Source organism: Lucilia sericata, unplaced genomic scaffold, assembly GCF_015586225.1.
Source record: "Lucilia sericata isolate MDLA Ls3-8-SP2 unplaced genomic scaffold, ASM1558622v1 Contig000913F_arrow, whole genome shotgun sequence".
Lineage (NCBI taxonomy): Eukaryota > Metazoa > Arthropoda > Insecta > Diptera > Calliphoridae > Lucilia > Lucilia sericata.
In genome coordinates, this window is record NW_023994900.1 from 124,719 (window position 1) to 144,277 (window position 19,559).

Below are 19,559 nucleotides of genomic sequence, written 5' to 3' on the forward strand. Positions count from 1 at the left end.
ACTAGTTGAGGTTGGATGTAAGTATGAACAGGGGGAGTTTTTGGTACTATTTCCTTCTTCAAAAGGTACTTTTTGAATATTCTACAATATTGAACCTAAAAACGTGAAATTAAACAGGATTTTTGGTACTTTTTTGTTGTTTAACTGGTACTTTTTGGTTTTTATGCAATATTGAACCTATAAATATATATTCAGACATATGTATATTCTGATACTAATTTTTATTTATTTTTTATTCTTTCCAGTTTACTTTTGCTCAAAAATGGGTAAGTTTATTTATTTGAAATTCTTATTGCAAATTTTATTTAATTGTAATTCTAAAACTATTATTTTTATAATTTATTATTACAATTCACAATTACATGTTTAATATCCCGTTCCGTTTCTTTAAGCACACGTGCCACGACTTAATGCTAAAAATAAACTAGTTTCTTAAACCAATGACTGTCAATATTTTTCTGGTGTATGTGGTTACTAATAGAAAAAAATCGTTTTTACTGTCCTTTTTGTTTAGTATTGAAATATTCAATAGTTATTATGCTTGTAAATTGTGTTAATGATTTAAAATACATATTTTTTTGTTGTTTCTTTTATTTACATTATAAAATAATTAAAAATAGTTTTAAGTTATCAATTAAACGTTAAATAAAATAAAAACCTTAACAATTCAATTCACAATGCTAAACAATTTAATTGACTTTGTTTTGTTGGCTTTTTTTTCTTAGTTACTTAAACCACTAGAACATACACACACACACACACCTGTCGCTAAATTGACAAGTCATTCAGATTCCGTCAATGTTTTAGAAATATTTTATACTTTCAAAGTATATGGACTGGAACAGTTTATCTTTATATATTAATGTTGGTTTTCGATTGAACAGCAACAAGTTGTATATATAAGTTGTAAAACTTCAGTGTTTATATAAGGCCTTGAACTTGAAACTACTTAGATTACAGACATTAAAGATTATGTTTTTGTTAAATAAATAATGCATTAATTTGTTCATAAGAAGGTTTCACAGAGAACTAATTATTTTAAGTGTCATGTGATAGAAAACAAGAATAAGAAATATATATAAAAAACAAGAATAAAACAACATATAAATATCAAAATATAAAACACGAGGTCTTAAGAAATATTTAAAATTCAGTTGTTTGTTTGTAGGAAAACGAAAGACTTAAGACACATACCTTATTTGTAGCGAAGGACCATTTGTTGGTAGAAATTGTTTAATTTAACTTAATGGCTTATTATAAAAATAACAAATTTATTAACACGTTTTTTTATTATTATTATTATATTTATATGTAATAAGACAATTTCAAGAATTAATCTGATTACTAATACAGAGAGTTTCCTTTTTAGGTTTTTTTTTTTAGAAAATTACACCATTTAACTTAATAGATTTTTAACCGGTTAAGTTAAGTATTTTGCATAAATTTTGTTATTTGCTTTAAAGGTTTTATAAATAGCTTTTAAATGTTATTTGGGATTTTATTCCATTAAAAGGAATTTATCAAACTTTATACGTAATCCATTTCATGGCTTTCATGTTCTGTGAATTGCGTAATTTTGTGTATTATAATTTAATTATGACGTTTAAATCAAGAGTAGCTAGTGACGAGCTTAAATTAAATAAAATTTCTTATTAATTACCATTCCACTCATTAATTGTTTGGTGTGGGTAGATTTTTATTGAAAAATTTCTTTTTTTTTTTCTTAAACAATACTTTTATAGAATTTCAAACACTTATTGGATTTTTTCATTTACATTTAAAAAAAACTCAATGACTAAGAATTGTAATAAACTTAAGGATTAACTAATTTTAAAAAGTCCTGTAAAAGTCTGTACATTTTAACATCGAAGTTATGTAGTGTAAAGTAAGTAGCCCATATTTTGAACTTGACTAGCCCATTAGCAAGAGTATTGAAAAGTCTATTGTCTAGTCTAGTCTATTGATTGGTCTAGTGCATAGCAAATTGATTGATCAATTGACTACACTATTGATTGCTCTATTGCTTAATATAATGACTAGTCTAATGATTAGTCTTTTGATTGGTCTATTGCCTATTCTATTGATTGGTCTATTGGCTATTTTATTGATTGGTCTATTGACTGGTCTACTAACTAGTCAATAGATTATTCTTTGGACTAGTCTATTGACAAGTCAATTGATAAGTGTATTGACTAATCGTTTGCCTAGGCTATTGACTATTCTCTTGAGTAGTCTATTGATTGGCCTAGTATATTGACTGATATATTAATTAGTATATTGACAAATCTACTAATTAGCCTATTGAATAGTCTGTTGACTGTCTATCGACTTGTCTATATACTAGTCTATTGATAGTCTATTAAATAATTTCTTGAATAGTCTATTGGGTAGTCTATTCGTTAGTCTATTCGTTAGTCTATTTGCTAGTCTATTGATTAGTCCCATGTTTAATCTGTTGACTAGTCTATTGGCTAGTCTATTGATTAGCCACATGTGGAGTCTATTGATTGCCTAGTATATTGACTGATCTATCGACTGGTCTGTTGATTAGTATATAGACTAATCTACTGACTAGTCTACTTATTAGTCATTTGCATAGTCTGTTGACTGGTCTATTGGCTAGTCTATTGACTAGCCTATTAACTAATATATTGAATAGTCTATTGACTATTCTATTAACTCGTCCTTGCTCTCTTGACCAGTCTATTTACTGGTCTATTGGCCATTATATTGAGTAGTATATTGGTTGGTCTATTGGTTAGTCTATTGACTAGTCCCTTTTGTAGTCTATTAATTGCCTAGTATATTGACTGATCTATTGACTACTTTACTGACTAGTCTACTTATTAGTCTTTTGCATAGTCTGTTGACTGGTCTATTGGCTAGTCTATTGACTAGTCTATTGGCTAGTCTATTGACTAGTCTATTGGCTAGTCTATTGACTAGGCTGTTGACTGGTCTATTGGCTAGTCTATTGATTAGTTCATTGGCTTGTCTATTGACTAGTCTATTGACTTGTCTATTGACTAGTCTATTGACTAGTCTATTGACTTGTCTATTGAGAAGTCTATTCTTCTAACTAGTCAATTTATTAGACTTTTGACTAGTCTATTGAAGACGCTAGACTGCTGACTAAGCTAGTCTATTGAGAACTCTATTGACAAGTGTATTGACTAGTCATTGGCTAGTCTATTGGCTAGTCTATTGACTAGTTCCCTCAGTAGTCTATTGATTGCCTAGAATATTGAATGATTTATTGACTGGTCTATTGATTAGTATATTGACTAACCTACTGACTTGTCTACTTATTAGTCTTTCGTATAGTGTGTTGACTGACATATTGGCTAGTCTATTGACTAGTCTATTGTCTAGTCTATTTACTAGTCTATTGTCTAGTCTATTGACTAGTCTATTGTCTAGTCTATTGACTAGTCTATTGTCTAGTCTATTGGCTAGTATAGTGACTAGTCTATTGTCTAGTCTATTGGCTAGTATAGTGACTAGTCTATTGTCTAGTCTATTGTCTAGTCTATTGACTAGTCTATTAACTTGTCTATTGACGGGTATATTGACTAGTATAATGACTAGTCTATTGAGATATCTATTAACTATTCTCTAACTTGGTTAGTCTATTGACTACCTTGTTGGCTAGTCTATTGTCCTATTGACTAATATTGATTGCTAGTCCTATTGACTAGTAAAGTGACTGCTCTTTTGACCAGTCAGTAGACTATAGTCTGGTCTGTTGATTAGTGTATTGACTGGTCTATTGGCTATTGAGAAGCCTATTGACCAGTCTATTGACCAGTCTATTGTAGTGCCTATAGGCTAGTCAATTGACTAGCCTATGTACTAGTACATATATTGAATAGTCTATGAACATATTAGTATATTGTATACTCTGTTGACTAGCCCTAAGCCTAAAATAATTACACAATATGCCGTTAATTCCTGATTTCTATAATTTCGCCAACTATTCAATTAACTTCTAGAACAATACCACATTTCCGTTACATTTTGTAACTAATATATATATATATATATATTTATTTTAAATAATAGTTATTAAAATAATGAAAAAAAAATCACTAACAATGAAAGCATGAATTGGAGGACAAGGCAATTAATTTTTAAGAAATTACAAAAACCCATTAACATCTCCAGTTAAACAAAACAATTTCACAATATAGAAAGAACTCAGCACTCAGTTACACAATGTAAAACAATTACAGTGAAAGGTATAATGAACTTCCAATAAATATCTAAAGCAACAAAAATACTAAATGAATCATTTTAAAACGAAATGCTAAAAAAAACATTTATTTTTATAAGTAAAAGTTGTCAATTTCAATTAGAAAGAATACAATTCAGTTAAAAACTAAAAATAAACTCAGATTAAAACTCAAGAGCAGAAGCATTGAGTAAAGTTATAAAAACTCACTCATTTAAACACTCACAGGTTTCTGATGTTTGAACAAAATAAAAAAAAAAAAAATTCACCCCTTGTAATTGTTTTGTTAAGAGAATAAAGCTTAAAGCAATAACAACTACAAAGAGCTTGGTTTAAGCATAAACCTTCAGTTTGAACTGGAGGTGGTTGTTTGGCTTACTGCATGACTGGTTGGTGGTGTTTCACTGCTGCTGCTCAGCTTTGTTTTGTTTAATGAGCTTTTGTGTTTTTGCTGCTTGGCTTTTACTGTCTTAAAACCACTGTGAGTGCGCGTTTTGAGTTTTTTTATTTAGTGAGTGTTTAATGTTTAATATAAAACCAACAAAGCATATCCGTTGAAAATCATTAAACGTTTTACTTCCACTGTTAACACTTTAACGTTCAGAAAATCGTTCGTTTTTCTATTTCAAAAAAAAAACTCTCTCGTTTTTGTTTCGTTTTCATTAAGAAAATTTAACAATTTTATTAAATACTCCCAATGCTTTTTATTGTTTTATAATAAAACAAAATTTATTGAAAAATAAAAAAAAAAAATTAAAAAAAAATTAAAAACGCTTTAAACAAAACCACGCGAATCGTGTTTGTAAAGCAATAATTAAACAAAATCTTTTGTAATCAATTACAACATTAATTGTTTTGTAAAGTTATAAAATAAATACATAAATAATTACAAAATTATAAAATTATTTAAAATTTATTATAGTAAACAAAAAATCCCTATTAAAGAGAAAAAAGAAAATTTTTAATAATTTAAATAAATTATTAAAGAAAATTTAAAAAATAAAAATTTAATTAAAACAGTGTTATTTATATTTGTCAAATAGTGTTACTTTTTTAACAAAAAATTAAAATTTTTGTAATTTATTAAACAAATTTACAAAATTTTATATTTAATTATTTTTTTATAATCTCTACATCCACAAACTCACACACACACAAATCTTCAATATGAAATTCGTAAGTATTTATAATTGTTGAATGAAACTTAATTTAAAATAAAAACTAGACTTTGCTTTGAAAAAAAAATAAAATTAAAAAAATCCACCAAACATTCGGATGCAGTTTGCTGTTATTTGTACAAGTTTGTTGCTTCAGTCTTTTGTTTTATTTCTTAGGTGTTGTTGTTATTATCAGTTTTTTCTATTGGAAAATACGGAAAATTGGCAATACAATAGCTATTTTAATTATAGTAATTTGTAGTTTAATAAAAAAAGCATTTCAAATGTTTTTTGTTTAAATTTTTTTAAAAGTGAAAGATTTTCCTCTTAATAAATTGCTTTATTAAAAAGCATTTAATCAAAAAATTTTTAAATAAATAAAAAATTTAAAGAATTTTTATAAAATGTTTAGTTTTATAGCGTTTTTAAAAGTTTTCAGAAACAAAAAATCTTTTTTGGTGGCAAATTTTAAATTGTCCACTGTATTGACGGAATTCTAAAGGAAAGAAGTTTCGTCTATAGATCAGCATTTAGTTTTCCCTATAGTGTTTGTTTTATATATACCTATATCCTGGACTATAGATAAGTCTATAGTTTGGAATATAGAACAGTCTATAATCTGGGCTAAAAAGTCTTAAATCTGTACCATAGATCTTTCTATAATCTTTCCTAAAGATCAGTATATAATCTGGACTTTAGATCTACATACAATATCTATCTATAATGAGGACTATATATATAGATCAGTTAATAATCTGGACTATAGACTAGTCTCCAAATAAATTATAGATAGAAAACTATAGATCAATCTATAGTATGATCAGTCTATAGTCTGACTATAGATCAGTCTATAGTCTGACCATAGATCAATCTAAACTTCTGTCTTTAGTCTGATTATAGATCAGTCTAAAGTCTTGTCTTTAGTCTGACTATAAATCAGTCTGACTCTATATGAATCTATAGCCTTGACTATAGATCAGTCTATAGTCTTGACTATAGATCAGTCTAAAGTCTGACTATAAATCAGTCTATAGTCTGACTATAGATCAGTCTATAGTCTGACTATATATCAGTCTATAGTCTGACTATATATCAGTTTATAGTCTTGACTATAGATCAGTCTATAGTCTTGACTATAGATCAGTCTATAGTCTTGACTATAGATCAGTCTATAGTCTTGACTATAGATCAGTCTATAGTCTTGACTATAGATCAGTCTATAGTCTTAACTATAGATTAGTCTATAGTCTTGACTATAGATTAGTCTATAGTCTTGACTATAGATCAGTCTATAGTCTTGACTATAGATTAGTCTATAGTCTTGACTATAGATCAGTCTATAGTCTTGACTATAGATTAGTCTATAGTCTTGACTATAGATCAGTCTATAGTCTTGACTATAGATCAGTCTATAGTCTTGACTATAGATCAGTCTATAGTCTTGACTATAGATCAGTCTATAGTCTTGACTATAGATCAGTCTATAGTCTTGACTGTAGATTAGTCTATAATCTTGACTATAGATTAGTCTATAGTCATGACTATAGATCAGTCTATAGTCTTGACTATAGATCAGCCTATAGTCTTGACTATAGATCAGTATATAGTCTTAACTATAGATCAGTCTATAGTCTTAACTATAGATCAGTCTATAGCCATGACTGTAGATCAGTCTATAGTCTTGACTATAGATCAATCTATAGTTTTGACTATAGTTCAGTCTATAGTCTTGACTATTGATCAGTCTATAGTCTTGACTATAGATCAGTCTATAGTCTTAACTATATATATATATATATAGATCAGTCTATGGTCTTCAGTATAGATCAGTTTATAGTCTTCCGTATATATCAGTCTTGACTGTAAATCAGTCTATAGTCTTGATCAGTATATAGTCTAGATCAGTATCTATAGTATAGATCAGTATATAGTCTTCACTATAGATCAGTCTGTAGTCTTTACTTTAAAAAATACTTCTTCAAACCCTACAAAACTTTAAAATATTTTTTTATTTCCTTCCCTTTCACAACATTTCTAAAAACGCGTGCTCACTTAACATAAATCTATTTTGTTTTCTTGCTAATAAAATCTATAATATTTTAATTTTAATACTCAGATTTTGTTGATAATCCCTTTAAGCCAAGCTCGTGTTAAATAAATATTATCTCTTCCCCCTTTACTTTCATTCAACTCTTAAATAAACTTTAAACTTTAATTATTATGCGCATAAATAAATATTACACAGTTTTTTTTTTTAATAGATCATGGTTTTTACATCTTTCACTTTTTACAATTTTCTATAATTTATTCTTATAATTTTTTGTGGTTTATACATATACATACATATATACATATATGGTGGGAATTTTTATTAAGGCAATTAATTACTATTGCAGTGATATTATTTTTTTTACAACAATTTGCAAACTTTTATATACATTTTTTCTTGGTTTTTTATTTTTTATTTAAAAAAAAACTGTTTGCTTATCTGTTTGTTTTATTTTTGTTAGCAACCACCAACCGCCGAGCTTCTCAAATTAACTTTACCAAGTTTAACGATGTGTCAAAAGTTATCTTAATCTGTTTCTGTTTGTGCTATGAGCGTTAAAAGTATACAAACACCTGTAAATTATTTTGTTTCTTTTAACAAAAATTTTCAGGCAAAATCTTTCTTTCAAGGAATTCTTATACAGATCAGTCTATAGTCTTGACTATAAATCAGTCTTTTGACTAGGTGTATACATACTATTGGCGCTCATAGTATACCCTCATTTTGTTGAGAGTTGTAAAATACATATTATTTATTGTTCTTTGGTTAGGTGACATCGTGTTAAACATTTTTGTTGATTTTTTTTTTTTTCATAAAGGTGCAATATTTTACGTTAAACAGATGTAGCAAGTGTTTGAGAATTTATACAAAATTTATTCTGATTTCGTTAAGAAAACTGAAGAATTGTATTTCTTTTTAACTGTATAGATCAGTCTATAGTTAAAATATAGGCAAGTCTATAGTTTGGACTATATATCAGTCGATTTGTTTGTACAGACAGTTCATAGACTTGATTGTAGATCAGTCTATCTTAACTACGGATCAGTCTATAGTCTTGACTAAGAATCATATATAGTATTGACTACAGATTAACACATAGTCTTGGCTATTGATCATTCTTAAGTTCTTTCTATAGACCTTGACTATACATCACTTTATTGTCTTGACTATAGATCACTCTATAGTCTTGACTCTATAGTCTGTACTAAAGACCAATCTATAGTGTTGACTATTGATCACTCTTTAGTTATTGACTATAGATAACTCTATAATCTTGACTATAGATAACTCTATAATCTTGACTATAGATCACTCTATAGTCTGTACTAAAAATCAGTCTATATTCTTGAATATTGATCCGTCTGTAGTCTTGACTATAGATCAGTCTATAGTGTTGAATACAGATCAGTCTATAGTCTAACTAGATTAACGATTACTATATAGTCTTGACTTAGTGATCTTACCTAACTTAAGATCGGTTCCCAAAATGTATTTAAAATTATATTCTTGTGATCACTAAAAAGATTGTTGTGATCACTGATCATACATATTTGCGCAAAAGGTTACTAGCAAGACACATGCGTACATTCGACTCACCATTTTTCTAACTTATTTCTTTAACTTTTTTTTGCAAAAGTGTTTTAATTAATTGCTTGTGTTTTTATTTTGACTTAATCGTTGCGTTTAAAAGTTAAAGTTAACAGAAAAAAACAGACTCACGTATAAGAAAAAAAAAAAGAATTATTAACCGTTCAAGTCTTTAAACTTTTAAACATTTTAATAAAGTGGTACGCTGATTTTTTTGTTTGTTTTAGGCATTGTATGGTAATTTGTTATAATAAAATTATATATTTACTTTTACAAATATATAATATCTTAATTTTGTTTGATTTTTTTTACAGCAGTTGTTAGTAATTTATCTTATGTGGTTTTTATAAAAATGACAACTGCTAAATTATTTATATAAAAAAATTGTATGTGAATTTTATGAATGGAAGTGGAACATTTTAGCACAACATTTTATGGGAAGTTGTAGTTTGTAATTGATTTTAATAGTTATAAAAGTAATAAACACATACTATTTAGAACCATGATTTTAGGATATAACCAATAAAATAAATTTAGTCATAATTTGTAAATGTAGTTTAACTAAAAGTGGGACACTTTAAGGAGTAATTAAATATTTCTATGTGAAAAATACATTAAAACTATTTAAAATGTTAATATTTTCCTTACGAATTTTAGAGTCTGGACTATAGATCACTCTTTAGTCTGGAATATAGATTAGTCTATAGTCTGAACTATAGGTCAGTCTTAAGTCAGGACTACAGATCAGTCTATAGTCTGGACTATAAATCAGTCTATAGTCTGGAGTAATGATCAGTCTATAGTTTGGAGTATAGATCAGTCTATAGTCTGGACTATAGATCAGTCTATAGTCTGCACTATAGATCAGTCTATAGTCTGTACTACAGATCAGTCTATTGACTGGACTATAGATCAGTCTATTGTCTGTCTACATTAAAACTATTTAAAATGTTAATATTTTCCTTACGAATTCTAGAGTCTGGACTATAGATCACTCTTTAGTCTGGAATATAGATTAGTCTATAGTCTATAGTCTGGACTATAAATCAGTCTATAGTCTGGAGTAATGATCAGTCTATAGTTTGGAGTATAGATCAGTCTATAGTCTGGACTATAGATCAGTCTATAGTTTGGACTATAGATCAGTCTATAGTCTGGACTATAGATCAGTCTATAGTTTGGACTATAGATCAGTCAACAATCTGGGCTATAAATTAGTCTATAATGTGGAGTATGGATCAGTCTATAGTCTGGACTATAGATCAGTCTATAGTTTGGACTATAGACCAGTACATAGTCTGGACTATAGATCAGTCTATAGTCTGGACTATAGATCAGTCTATAGTCTGGACTATAGATCAGTCTATAGTCTGGACTACAGATCAGTCTATTGACTGGACTATAGATCAGTCTATAGTCTGGACTACAGATCAGTCTATTGACTGGACTATAGATCAGTCTATTGTCTGGACTATAGATCAGTCTATAGTCTGGTCTATGGATCATTCTATAGTCTGAACTATGGATCATTCTATAGTCTAGATTGTAGATCATTCTATAGTCTGGATTATAGATCATTATAGATCATTTTATAGTCAGGATTATAGATCATTCTATAGTCAGGACAATATATCATTCTTTATCTGAACTATAAATCAATCTATAGTCTGGATTATAGATCTAATTATAGTCTGGGCTATAGACCAATCTATAGTATGGATTATAGTTCAGTCTATAATCTGGACTATAGATCAGTCTATAGTCTGGACTATAGATCAGATTATAGACTGAACTATAGTCCATACTATAGATTGATCTATAGCCCAGACTATAATTAGATCTATAATCTGGACTATAGATCAGTCTATAGTCTGGACTATAGATCAGTCTATAGTTTGGACTATAGATCAGTCTATAGTCTGGACTATAGATCAGTCTATAGTTTGGACTATAGATCAGTCAACAATCTGGGCTATAAATTAGTCTATAATGTGGAGTATGGATCAGTCTATAGTCTGGACTATAGATCAGTCTATAGTTTGGACTATAGACCAGTACATAGTCTGGACTATAGATCAGTCTATAGTCTGGACTATAGATCAGTCTATAGTCTGGACTATATATTAGTCCATAGTCTGGACTATAGATCAGTCTATAGTATGGACTATAGATCAGTCTATAGTCTGGACTATAGATCAGTCTATAGTCTGGACTATAGATCAGTCTATAGTCTGGACTATAGATCAGTCTATAGTCTGGACTATAGATCAGTCTACAGTCTGGACTATAGAGCAGTCTATAGTCTGGACTATAGAGCAGTCTATAGTCTGGACTATAGATCAGTCTATAGTAGGGATTATATGTATATCAGTCTATAGTTGGGAATATAGAACAGTCTATAGTGGTTACTGTAGATCAGTCTATAGTTGAGAATATAAATCATTTTACATTTTAAACTTTATATCAGTCAATAGCCTCGACTACAGATCTATCTATAGCGTGGAACAATCTACTGGTTTAATATTTTCAAAATTTTAAAATTTGTTATCCTAAAAGATATCAAAACTGATAAACATAAATTCATTTAGTTTAGCAAAATTTCGCAACAAAGTTTAAGTCACATCAAGATTTATGTCTATTTTGGAGAAATTGCATGTATAATTTTTGACTGGTTTCAAACAATTTCTCTCAAGATTAATGTTAACAAATTTGTATGCCAAATCATGGCACCCAAAAAAAAATGTTACAAGTTTTATTGTTTTGAAACAATTTCACAAGAAAAAAACACAAAATTGTAAAAAATGACAAAGGCCACCACACACTCGGTCAGAGTCACAGTCAACATTTCCATGCAAATGTGCTGAAATTAAATGCGTGTGTCTCCATGGGGTCTAAGTGTTTGTCATGTGGCATGCAAAATATGTTTTTTTTTTTTCGATAAAATTTATAAAAAAAATCCGACAAAAAAACCTACAATCATTGGCACGCATTTACTATTTGTTTACATTTTTTTTTGCAATTTTCCAACATTTTGTTCAAGATACTTGATACCAAGTAAAAAATGCCTGTCTGACCAACTTATAGATTTGATTTTTATTTATTTGAAAACAGCTTTTAGTTTAGTTTGTTTTTTTTTTGCTTCAAACTCACGCACGTATGTATGTTTTTTAGGCACACTTTTGTGGCAATTGAAAATGAGAGTTGTTGTTACAAAAATATCTGGTAATTTATTTATAAAGTTGTTTTATTTTTTTTTTATCTTGAATGCTGGTTTTTCAAGCCTTTATTTCTTCATCTGCTCAAAACTGAAACCACATACTGAAACGTGCATAACTGCAGTTATTTTTGCTGCGACAGCCTTCACCCTGAACTTGAATATTGAATTTTATCTGTTTATAAGGTTGCAATGAATGAATGGTTGTAATACTACTAAAAATAGTAAAAGAATTTTTTGCTAAGAGCTTGAAAATATTGCGTAGCTTATGTTTTGTAAGACAGCTAAATAAGTTTTTTATGATTTTTTAAATAGCTGCAGCTTGTAAGACAAGTTTTAAAATATTTTTTAAAACTCCGGTAGCATAAAGTGTGTAGTTTAGTACCTTTTTTTAAGTGCGTGCAATTACCGGCACGTGAGTACTTTTTAAGGTTCTTTTTTACTAAGTAATTTACGTGACTTTAAGCAGCTGTTTTTAAATATAGTTTTAGTAAATGAAATTATGTTTTTTTAATTAAACTATAATTTAAACAATTTATTGTTTTTAAATGACCTTTGCTTAATGTCTGTTTTTTTATTGTTGCTTTTGCGTGCTTAATGAAAGGATGATTTCACACATTGTGTGTAATTTTACTTAAGAATTAAGTAAGTTTTTTTTAACACAACCAGTGGTAAAGAGGTTCTATAAAAGAGTTGTTATATTATAAATAAAATAAAACAATATAGAGATTAGTCTATGGTCTTCATTATAGTCGTCACTAAAGCCTTAATTATAAATAAGCATTCAGTGTGGACTATAGAACGGTTTATAGTCTAGATTGTAGATCGGTTTGTAGTCTGTAATATAGATCAGTCAACAGTATAATCTATAGAACAGTCTATAATCTGGACTATAGTCTGGCTATAGATCAGTCTATGGTTTTTATATACATATCAGTATATAGTTTCGAATATAGATCAGTCTCTAGTCTGGACTATAGATTACTCTATAGTCGGGACTATATATCAGTCTATAGTCTGGAATATAGATTAGTATATTTCTGGACTATAAATCGGTCTTTGTCAGGGCTAAAGATCACTTTATAGGCTGTTGTTTGGAATATAGATCAGTCTATAGTCTGGACCATAGATCAGTTTATAGTCTAGACTATAGATCAGTCTATAGCCTGTACTATAGATCAGTCTATAGTCTGGACTATAGATCAGTCTATAGTCTGGGCTATAGATCATTCTATAGTCTGGACTATAGATCAATCTATAGCCTGGGCTATAGATCAGTTTATAGTCTGGACTATAGATTAGTCTATAGTCTGGACTATAGATTAGTCTATAGTCTGGACTATAGATTAGTCTATAGTCTGGACTATAGATCAGTCTATAGTCTGGACTATAGATCAGTCTATAGTCTGGACTATAGATCAATCTATAGTCTGGACTATAGATTAGTCTATAGTCTGGACTATAGATTAGTCTATAGTCTGGACTATAGATCAGTCTATAGTCTGGACTATAGATCAGTCTATAGTCTGGACTATAGATCAGTCTATAGTCTGGAATATAGATCTGTCTATAGTGTGGACTATAGATCAGTCTATAGTCTGGACTATAGATCAGTCTATAGTCTGGACTATAGATCAGTCTATAGTCTGGACTATAGATCAGTCTATAGTCTGGACTATAGATCAGTCTATAGTCTGGACTATAGATCAGTCTATAGTCTGGACTATAGATCAGTCTATAGTCTGGACTATAGATCAGTCTATAGTCTGGACTATAGATCAGTCTATAGTCTGGAATATAGATCAGTTTATAGTCTGGATCTGATCTGGAGACTGATCTATAGTCTGGACTATAGATCAATCTATAGTCTGGACCATAGATCAGTCTATAGTCTGGAATATAGATCAGTCTATAGTCTGGTCTATAGATCAGTCTATAGTCTGGACTATAGATCAGTCTATAGTCTGGACTATAGATCAGTCTATAGTCTGGACTATAGATCAGTCAATAGTCTAGACTATAGATCAGTCTATAGTCTGGACTATAGATCAGTCTATAGTCTGGAATATAGTTCAGTCTATAGTCTGGACTATATATCAGTGTAAGGTCTGAACTATATATCACACATTTTTTCAAACATCTCATTTGATAACACTATATTTTGCAACACCATTTAACTTTTAATTAATGTAACTATGGAATTCATGCGTAAAGTTCCAACATTACCAAAACAAATTCCAATTTTTATAAAAAAAAAAATTTATTAACTGATTTCAATTAGTTATTAATAAATTCAAACATTAATGTTTTAATGCAATATATTTATGAGAAACCACAAAGTTTACACCATTCTTTAAAAAATAATAATTGAAGGTAATTTTTTGGCTTTTAAAAACACTAACATTTAATTAAAATTTTCATTAATATTTTTGCCTTTTTTATTATTGGTTTTTTGTGTGATTAAGAATTTAAAATACAAAATAAATAATTAATCAATTTTATTTAAATGTACAAAAAAACCAACTGTGTTAAAATGATTTAAATGAAATCATTTTAAAGTTTAATTAACTGGTTTTAAGATTTTTATGAATGGGTGTTTGGTGTTTTTTCGAACGCAAAATTAAATTAATTGTTTAAAATATGAAAAGGAAAAAGATTGTTAAAAGTAATATTTATAACAATTATTAAAATTATGATTAATTTATAATAAAATAAAAGACATTTTATTAAAGCATAATGATTAAACAATTAAATTAAATAATAAACTTTAAACGAAAATTTTATACTATATGAATGGTAAATTGTAACAAATTGAAAAAGTAATAAGTTCAATGTTAAATATTTAAAAATAGTAAAATAATATGACATGGATAACTATTTGCTTAAACAAAATAATATGAGAGTTATTAAATTAAAATTGAGTAAAAACTACATTTAAAAATTTATATAATTTTTTAAAACAAAACTCAAACTTTGGTATTGTTAAACTTTTTTTGAAATTTCCGAAATTTTGTCAATTTTTTTGTAATAAATTATTGAAATTTTGTTATTAATGTGTCAGCAAAATATGTTATTAAATTATTTATACAAAACGTAACAGTAGCTTAAATTATACAAAATATTTAATATTCAAAATTTATCATATTTTTTCACGCCATTGCAAAAAAACCATAACAAGAGCAACAAACAAAATGCACAATTAAAATATCATTATAATAATTTTATTTCGCATTTTTTTTACAAAATCATGCAAATGAGTTTAGTGAATAAATGTGTTTTAAAAAAATGCATTAGAATCAAAATAAATGGTTAAAAAAACTCCTACCAAAAGTATGTGGCAAACACACCTTTTTTTTGCGATCAAAAACTCATATTTATTTTGTAACACGTTCTTTTTTAAAAAATTATTGATCATTACAGAATTTAATGCAGTCTATAGTCTGGATTATAGATCAGTCTATAGTATGGACTAGAAATCAATCATGACTGCGGATATTTATTATAGATTAGTCTATAGGCTGGACTATAGATCAATCTATAGGCTGTATAATAGATCAGTTATAGTTTGGACTATAGATCATATATCTATCCATAGACTGAACTATAGATAGTCTATAGTCTAGACTGCAGATCAGCCTATAGTCTGGACTATAGATCAGTATATAGTTTGCACTATAGATTAGTTTATAGTCAGATATATAGAGAAGTCTACATTCTGAACTATAGATCAGTCTTTAGACTAGACTATAGATCAGTCTATAGCCAGCTCTATAGATCAGTCTATAGTCTGGACTATAGATTAGCCTTTAGTCTAGAATATAGATCAGTTTATAGTCTAAACTATAGATCTGTCTGTAGACTGGACTGTAGATCAGTTTATAGACTGAACTGTTGATCAGTTTATAGTCTTGACTATAGACTGCACTATATACCAGTATATAGAATGGAAAAAAGATCAGTCTATAGTCTTGACTATATCTCAATTTATATATAGTCAGTCTATAGACTTGAAAATATATCAGTCTATAGTCTGGACAGTGGATCAGTCTATAGTCTGGGTAATAGATTGGTCTATAGATCAGTCTATTGCCTGGACCATAGATCAGTCTTTAGTCTGTCCTTTAGATCAGTCTATAGTCTGGCCTATAGATCAGTCTATATTCTGGCCTATAGATCAGTCTATAGACTGGCCCATAGATCAGTCTGTAGCCTGAACCAATAGGACAATAGATCAGTCTATAGTTTGGCCTATAGATTAGTCTATAGTCTGCACCATAAATCAATTTACAGTTTGAATTATATATCAGTCTATAGTCTGGACTATATAACAGTCTACAATCTGTTCTATAGATCAGCCTATAGTCTGCACTATAGATCAGACTACTAAAAAGAATCATTCTTTATAGTGAATAACAAATTCGTTTTATTTTTCTTTTCATAAACGATCCACAGTGGTATAGGAAAAAAAAAAGAGGGAAATAATTCGGTAACTTCTAAACGGTTAATCCGATTTTAATGAAATTTGGTGTGCACAAAGAGGAGGTGTTGTCGAGTTTAGGTTTTGAATTTGGACCTTATAAGCCGACCAGGGGCCCGGCGGGGGGTCCTCAAATTAGGACACCTCGGCTATGTTAAATTTTTAAAACGATCCTATTTCTTCATTTGAGATCCGATTTAAAAAAAATTTCGTATATAGAATCTCCTCATCGAGCACTATAAAAGATGTCGTCGTAGCAGTAAATTATCTCTTATAGTTTAGGAGATATTCGCATTTGAATATTAAAATTTTAAAATTTTTACCGTCCTTACTTTAGTTTTTTTGATAATAGCAGGTCCAAATATTTCCGATTTTCGCCATTTTTTTTATTTGCTTAACAACAAGTTTATATACCAAGCAGTGAAAGAATTATGTAAAAATCATGACTGAGTCCAAAGTTATAGGCATTTAAATTTAAAAAATTAAAAAAAGGCGATTTTTTGTCATTTTTTTGGGAAAAAAGTATCTTTTTCTTTTTAAGTTATCTAAAAAGTTTCTAAGAAGATGTATATAGAATTTATACTTTTTGGAAAGCTGACTTTACATAAAATACGATAAATGAAACAAAACCTAAAAATTTTTGATACCGAGGGGACCAGGTCCATCCAAAAAAACCCTATTTTTTATGGAAAATTAAATTTTGAGCAAAAATTCTCAAATCGCATAGTCGATATCAAATTATAGTGACCTGTTTTATATGAAACAATAAGTTCTTAATCATTTTGTAACGGGTTTCGATAACCCCGCCCCTGGTATGGATATAATAGGCAAAAAACCAAAAAATCCCATTTTTGGGATTTTTTAAAACTTTTTTGGGAATTCCGGGATTTCTAATAAGACAATTCGAAATTTTTATTTACTTTTGGATTTTGAGTAAAAAAATCTACCTAACTGTAAAATTTCATCAAAAAATATTCATAAATAAAATTTTTATTGCAATTTGAAAAATTTGTATCTTCGCAAAAACTGAATAAAAAACATTTTTTAATTTTTTTTAAAAAAAGTATTCCGCGAATTTTTTAATTTTCAAAAATTATATACAGTTTTGAAAAATAGACAAAATTACCTTTCCATTGATATATAACATGCCTACCTAATGTTTTTTAAGTGACAAATTAATTAGGGAAAACTCAACATCTTTTAGAAAATTTGCCTAGCACTATTATTTTCATCCATAAGGTTAACTCTTAAATTTGTTACATATATGGATGAAAATAATAGTGCTAGGTAAATTTTCTAAAAGATGTTGAGTTTTCCCTAATTAATTTGTCACTTAAAAAACATTGGGTAGGCATGTTATATATCAATGGAAAGGTAATTTTGTCTATTTTTCAAAACTGTATATAATTTTTGAAAATTAAAAAATTCGCGGAATACTTTTTTTAAAAAAAATTAAAAAATGTTTTTTATTCAGTTTTTGCGAAGATACAAATTTTTCAAATTGCAATAAAAATTTTATTTATGAATATTTTTTGATGAAATTTTACAGTTAGGTAGATTTTTTTACTCAAAATCCAAAATTAAATAAAAATTTCGAATTTTCTTATTAGAAATCCCGGAATTCCCAAAAAAGTTTTAAAAAATCCCAAAAATGGGATTTTTTGGTTTTTTGCCTATTATATCCATACCAGGGGCGGGGTTATCGAAACCCGTTACAAAATGATTAAGAACTTATTGGGTCATATAAAACAGGTCACTATAATTTGATATCGACTATGCGATTTGAGAATTTTTGCTCAAAATTTAATTTTCCATAAAAAATAGGGTTTTTTTGGATGGACCTGGTCCCCTCGGTATCAAAAATTTTTAGGTTTTGTTTCATTTATCGTATTTTATGTAAAGTCAGCTTTCCAAAAAGTATAAATTCTATATACATCTTCTTAGAAACTTTTTAGATAACTTAAAAAGAAAAAGATACTTTTTTCCCAAAAAAATGACAAAAAATCGCCTTTTTTTAATTTTTTAAATTTAAATGCCTATAACTTTGGACTCAGTCATGATTTTTACATAATTCTTTCACTGCTTGGTATATAAACTTGTTGTTAAGCAAATAAAAAAAAATGGCGAAAATCGGAAATATTTGGACCTGCTATTATCAAAAAAACTAAAGTAAGGACGGTAAAAATTTTAAAATTTTAATATTCAAATGCGAATATCTCCTAAACTATAAGAGATAATTTACTGCTACGACGACATTTTTTATAGTGCTCAATGAGGAGATTCTATATACGAATTTTTAAATCGGAACTCAAATGAAGAAATAGGATCGTTTTAAAAATGTAACATAGCCGAGGTGTCCTAATTTGAGGACCCCCCGCCGGGCCCCTGGTCGGCTTATAAGGTCCAAATTCAAAAACTAAACTCGACAACACCTCCTCTTTGTGCACACCAAATTTCATTAAAATCGGATTAACCGTTTAGAAGTTACCGAATTATTTCCCTCTTTTTTTTTTCCTATACCACTGTGCGATCTCATTATTACATATTTTGTTAATATTTATAAGAAAATGTTTATGTCCACAAAACTGTTTCCTTGTAGCTGCCAAAAAAAGAATAGTGTAGTAACGCCGCTTAGTTTAAGAATTGTGGTACTATTTTCTTTGACTTAAGCTGTCGTATGAGTACTTTTTTGTAAAATTTTGTCTGTTTGCTTTTGTTTAAACTAAAGCAAAAAAAAAACGACAAGAACAAGACAAAAACTTGACATACTAAATATTGGGTTTGTTTGTGTTTATTTTTTGTTGTTGTTGTCTATTTAATAGATACTTTAATAAATAAGCACG

At 28.5% G+C, this 19,559-nt stretch overlaps 1 protein-coding gene across 1 annotated transcript in view; it reads left to right on the plus strand.

The window, feature by feature from the left end:
- Window positions 1-248: 248 nt before the first annotated feature.
- LOC119609012 overlaps window positions 249-19,559 on the plus strand; it is a 62,470-nt gene continuing 43,159 nt past the window's right edge. Inside the window, exon 1 of the mRNA XM_037963677.1 lies at window positions 249-266. The gene's annotated coding sequence lies outside the window, so the exon portion shown is untranslated. The remainder of the gene's footprint in view (window positions 267-19,559) is intronic.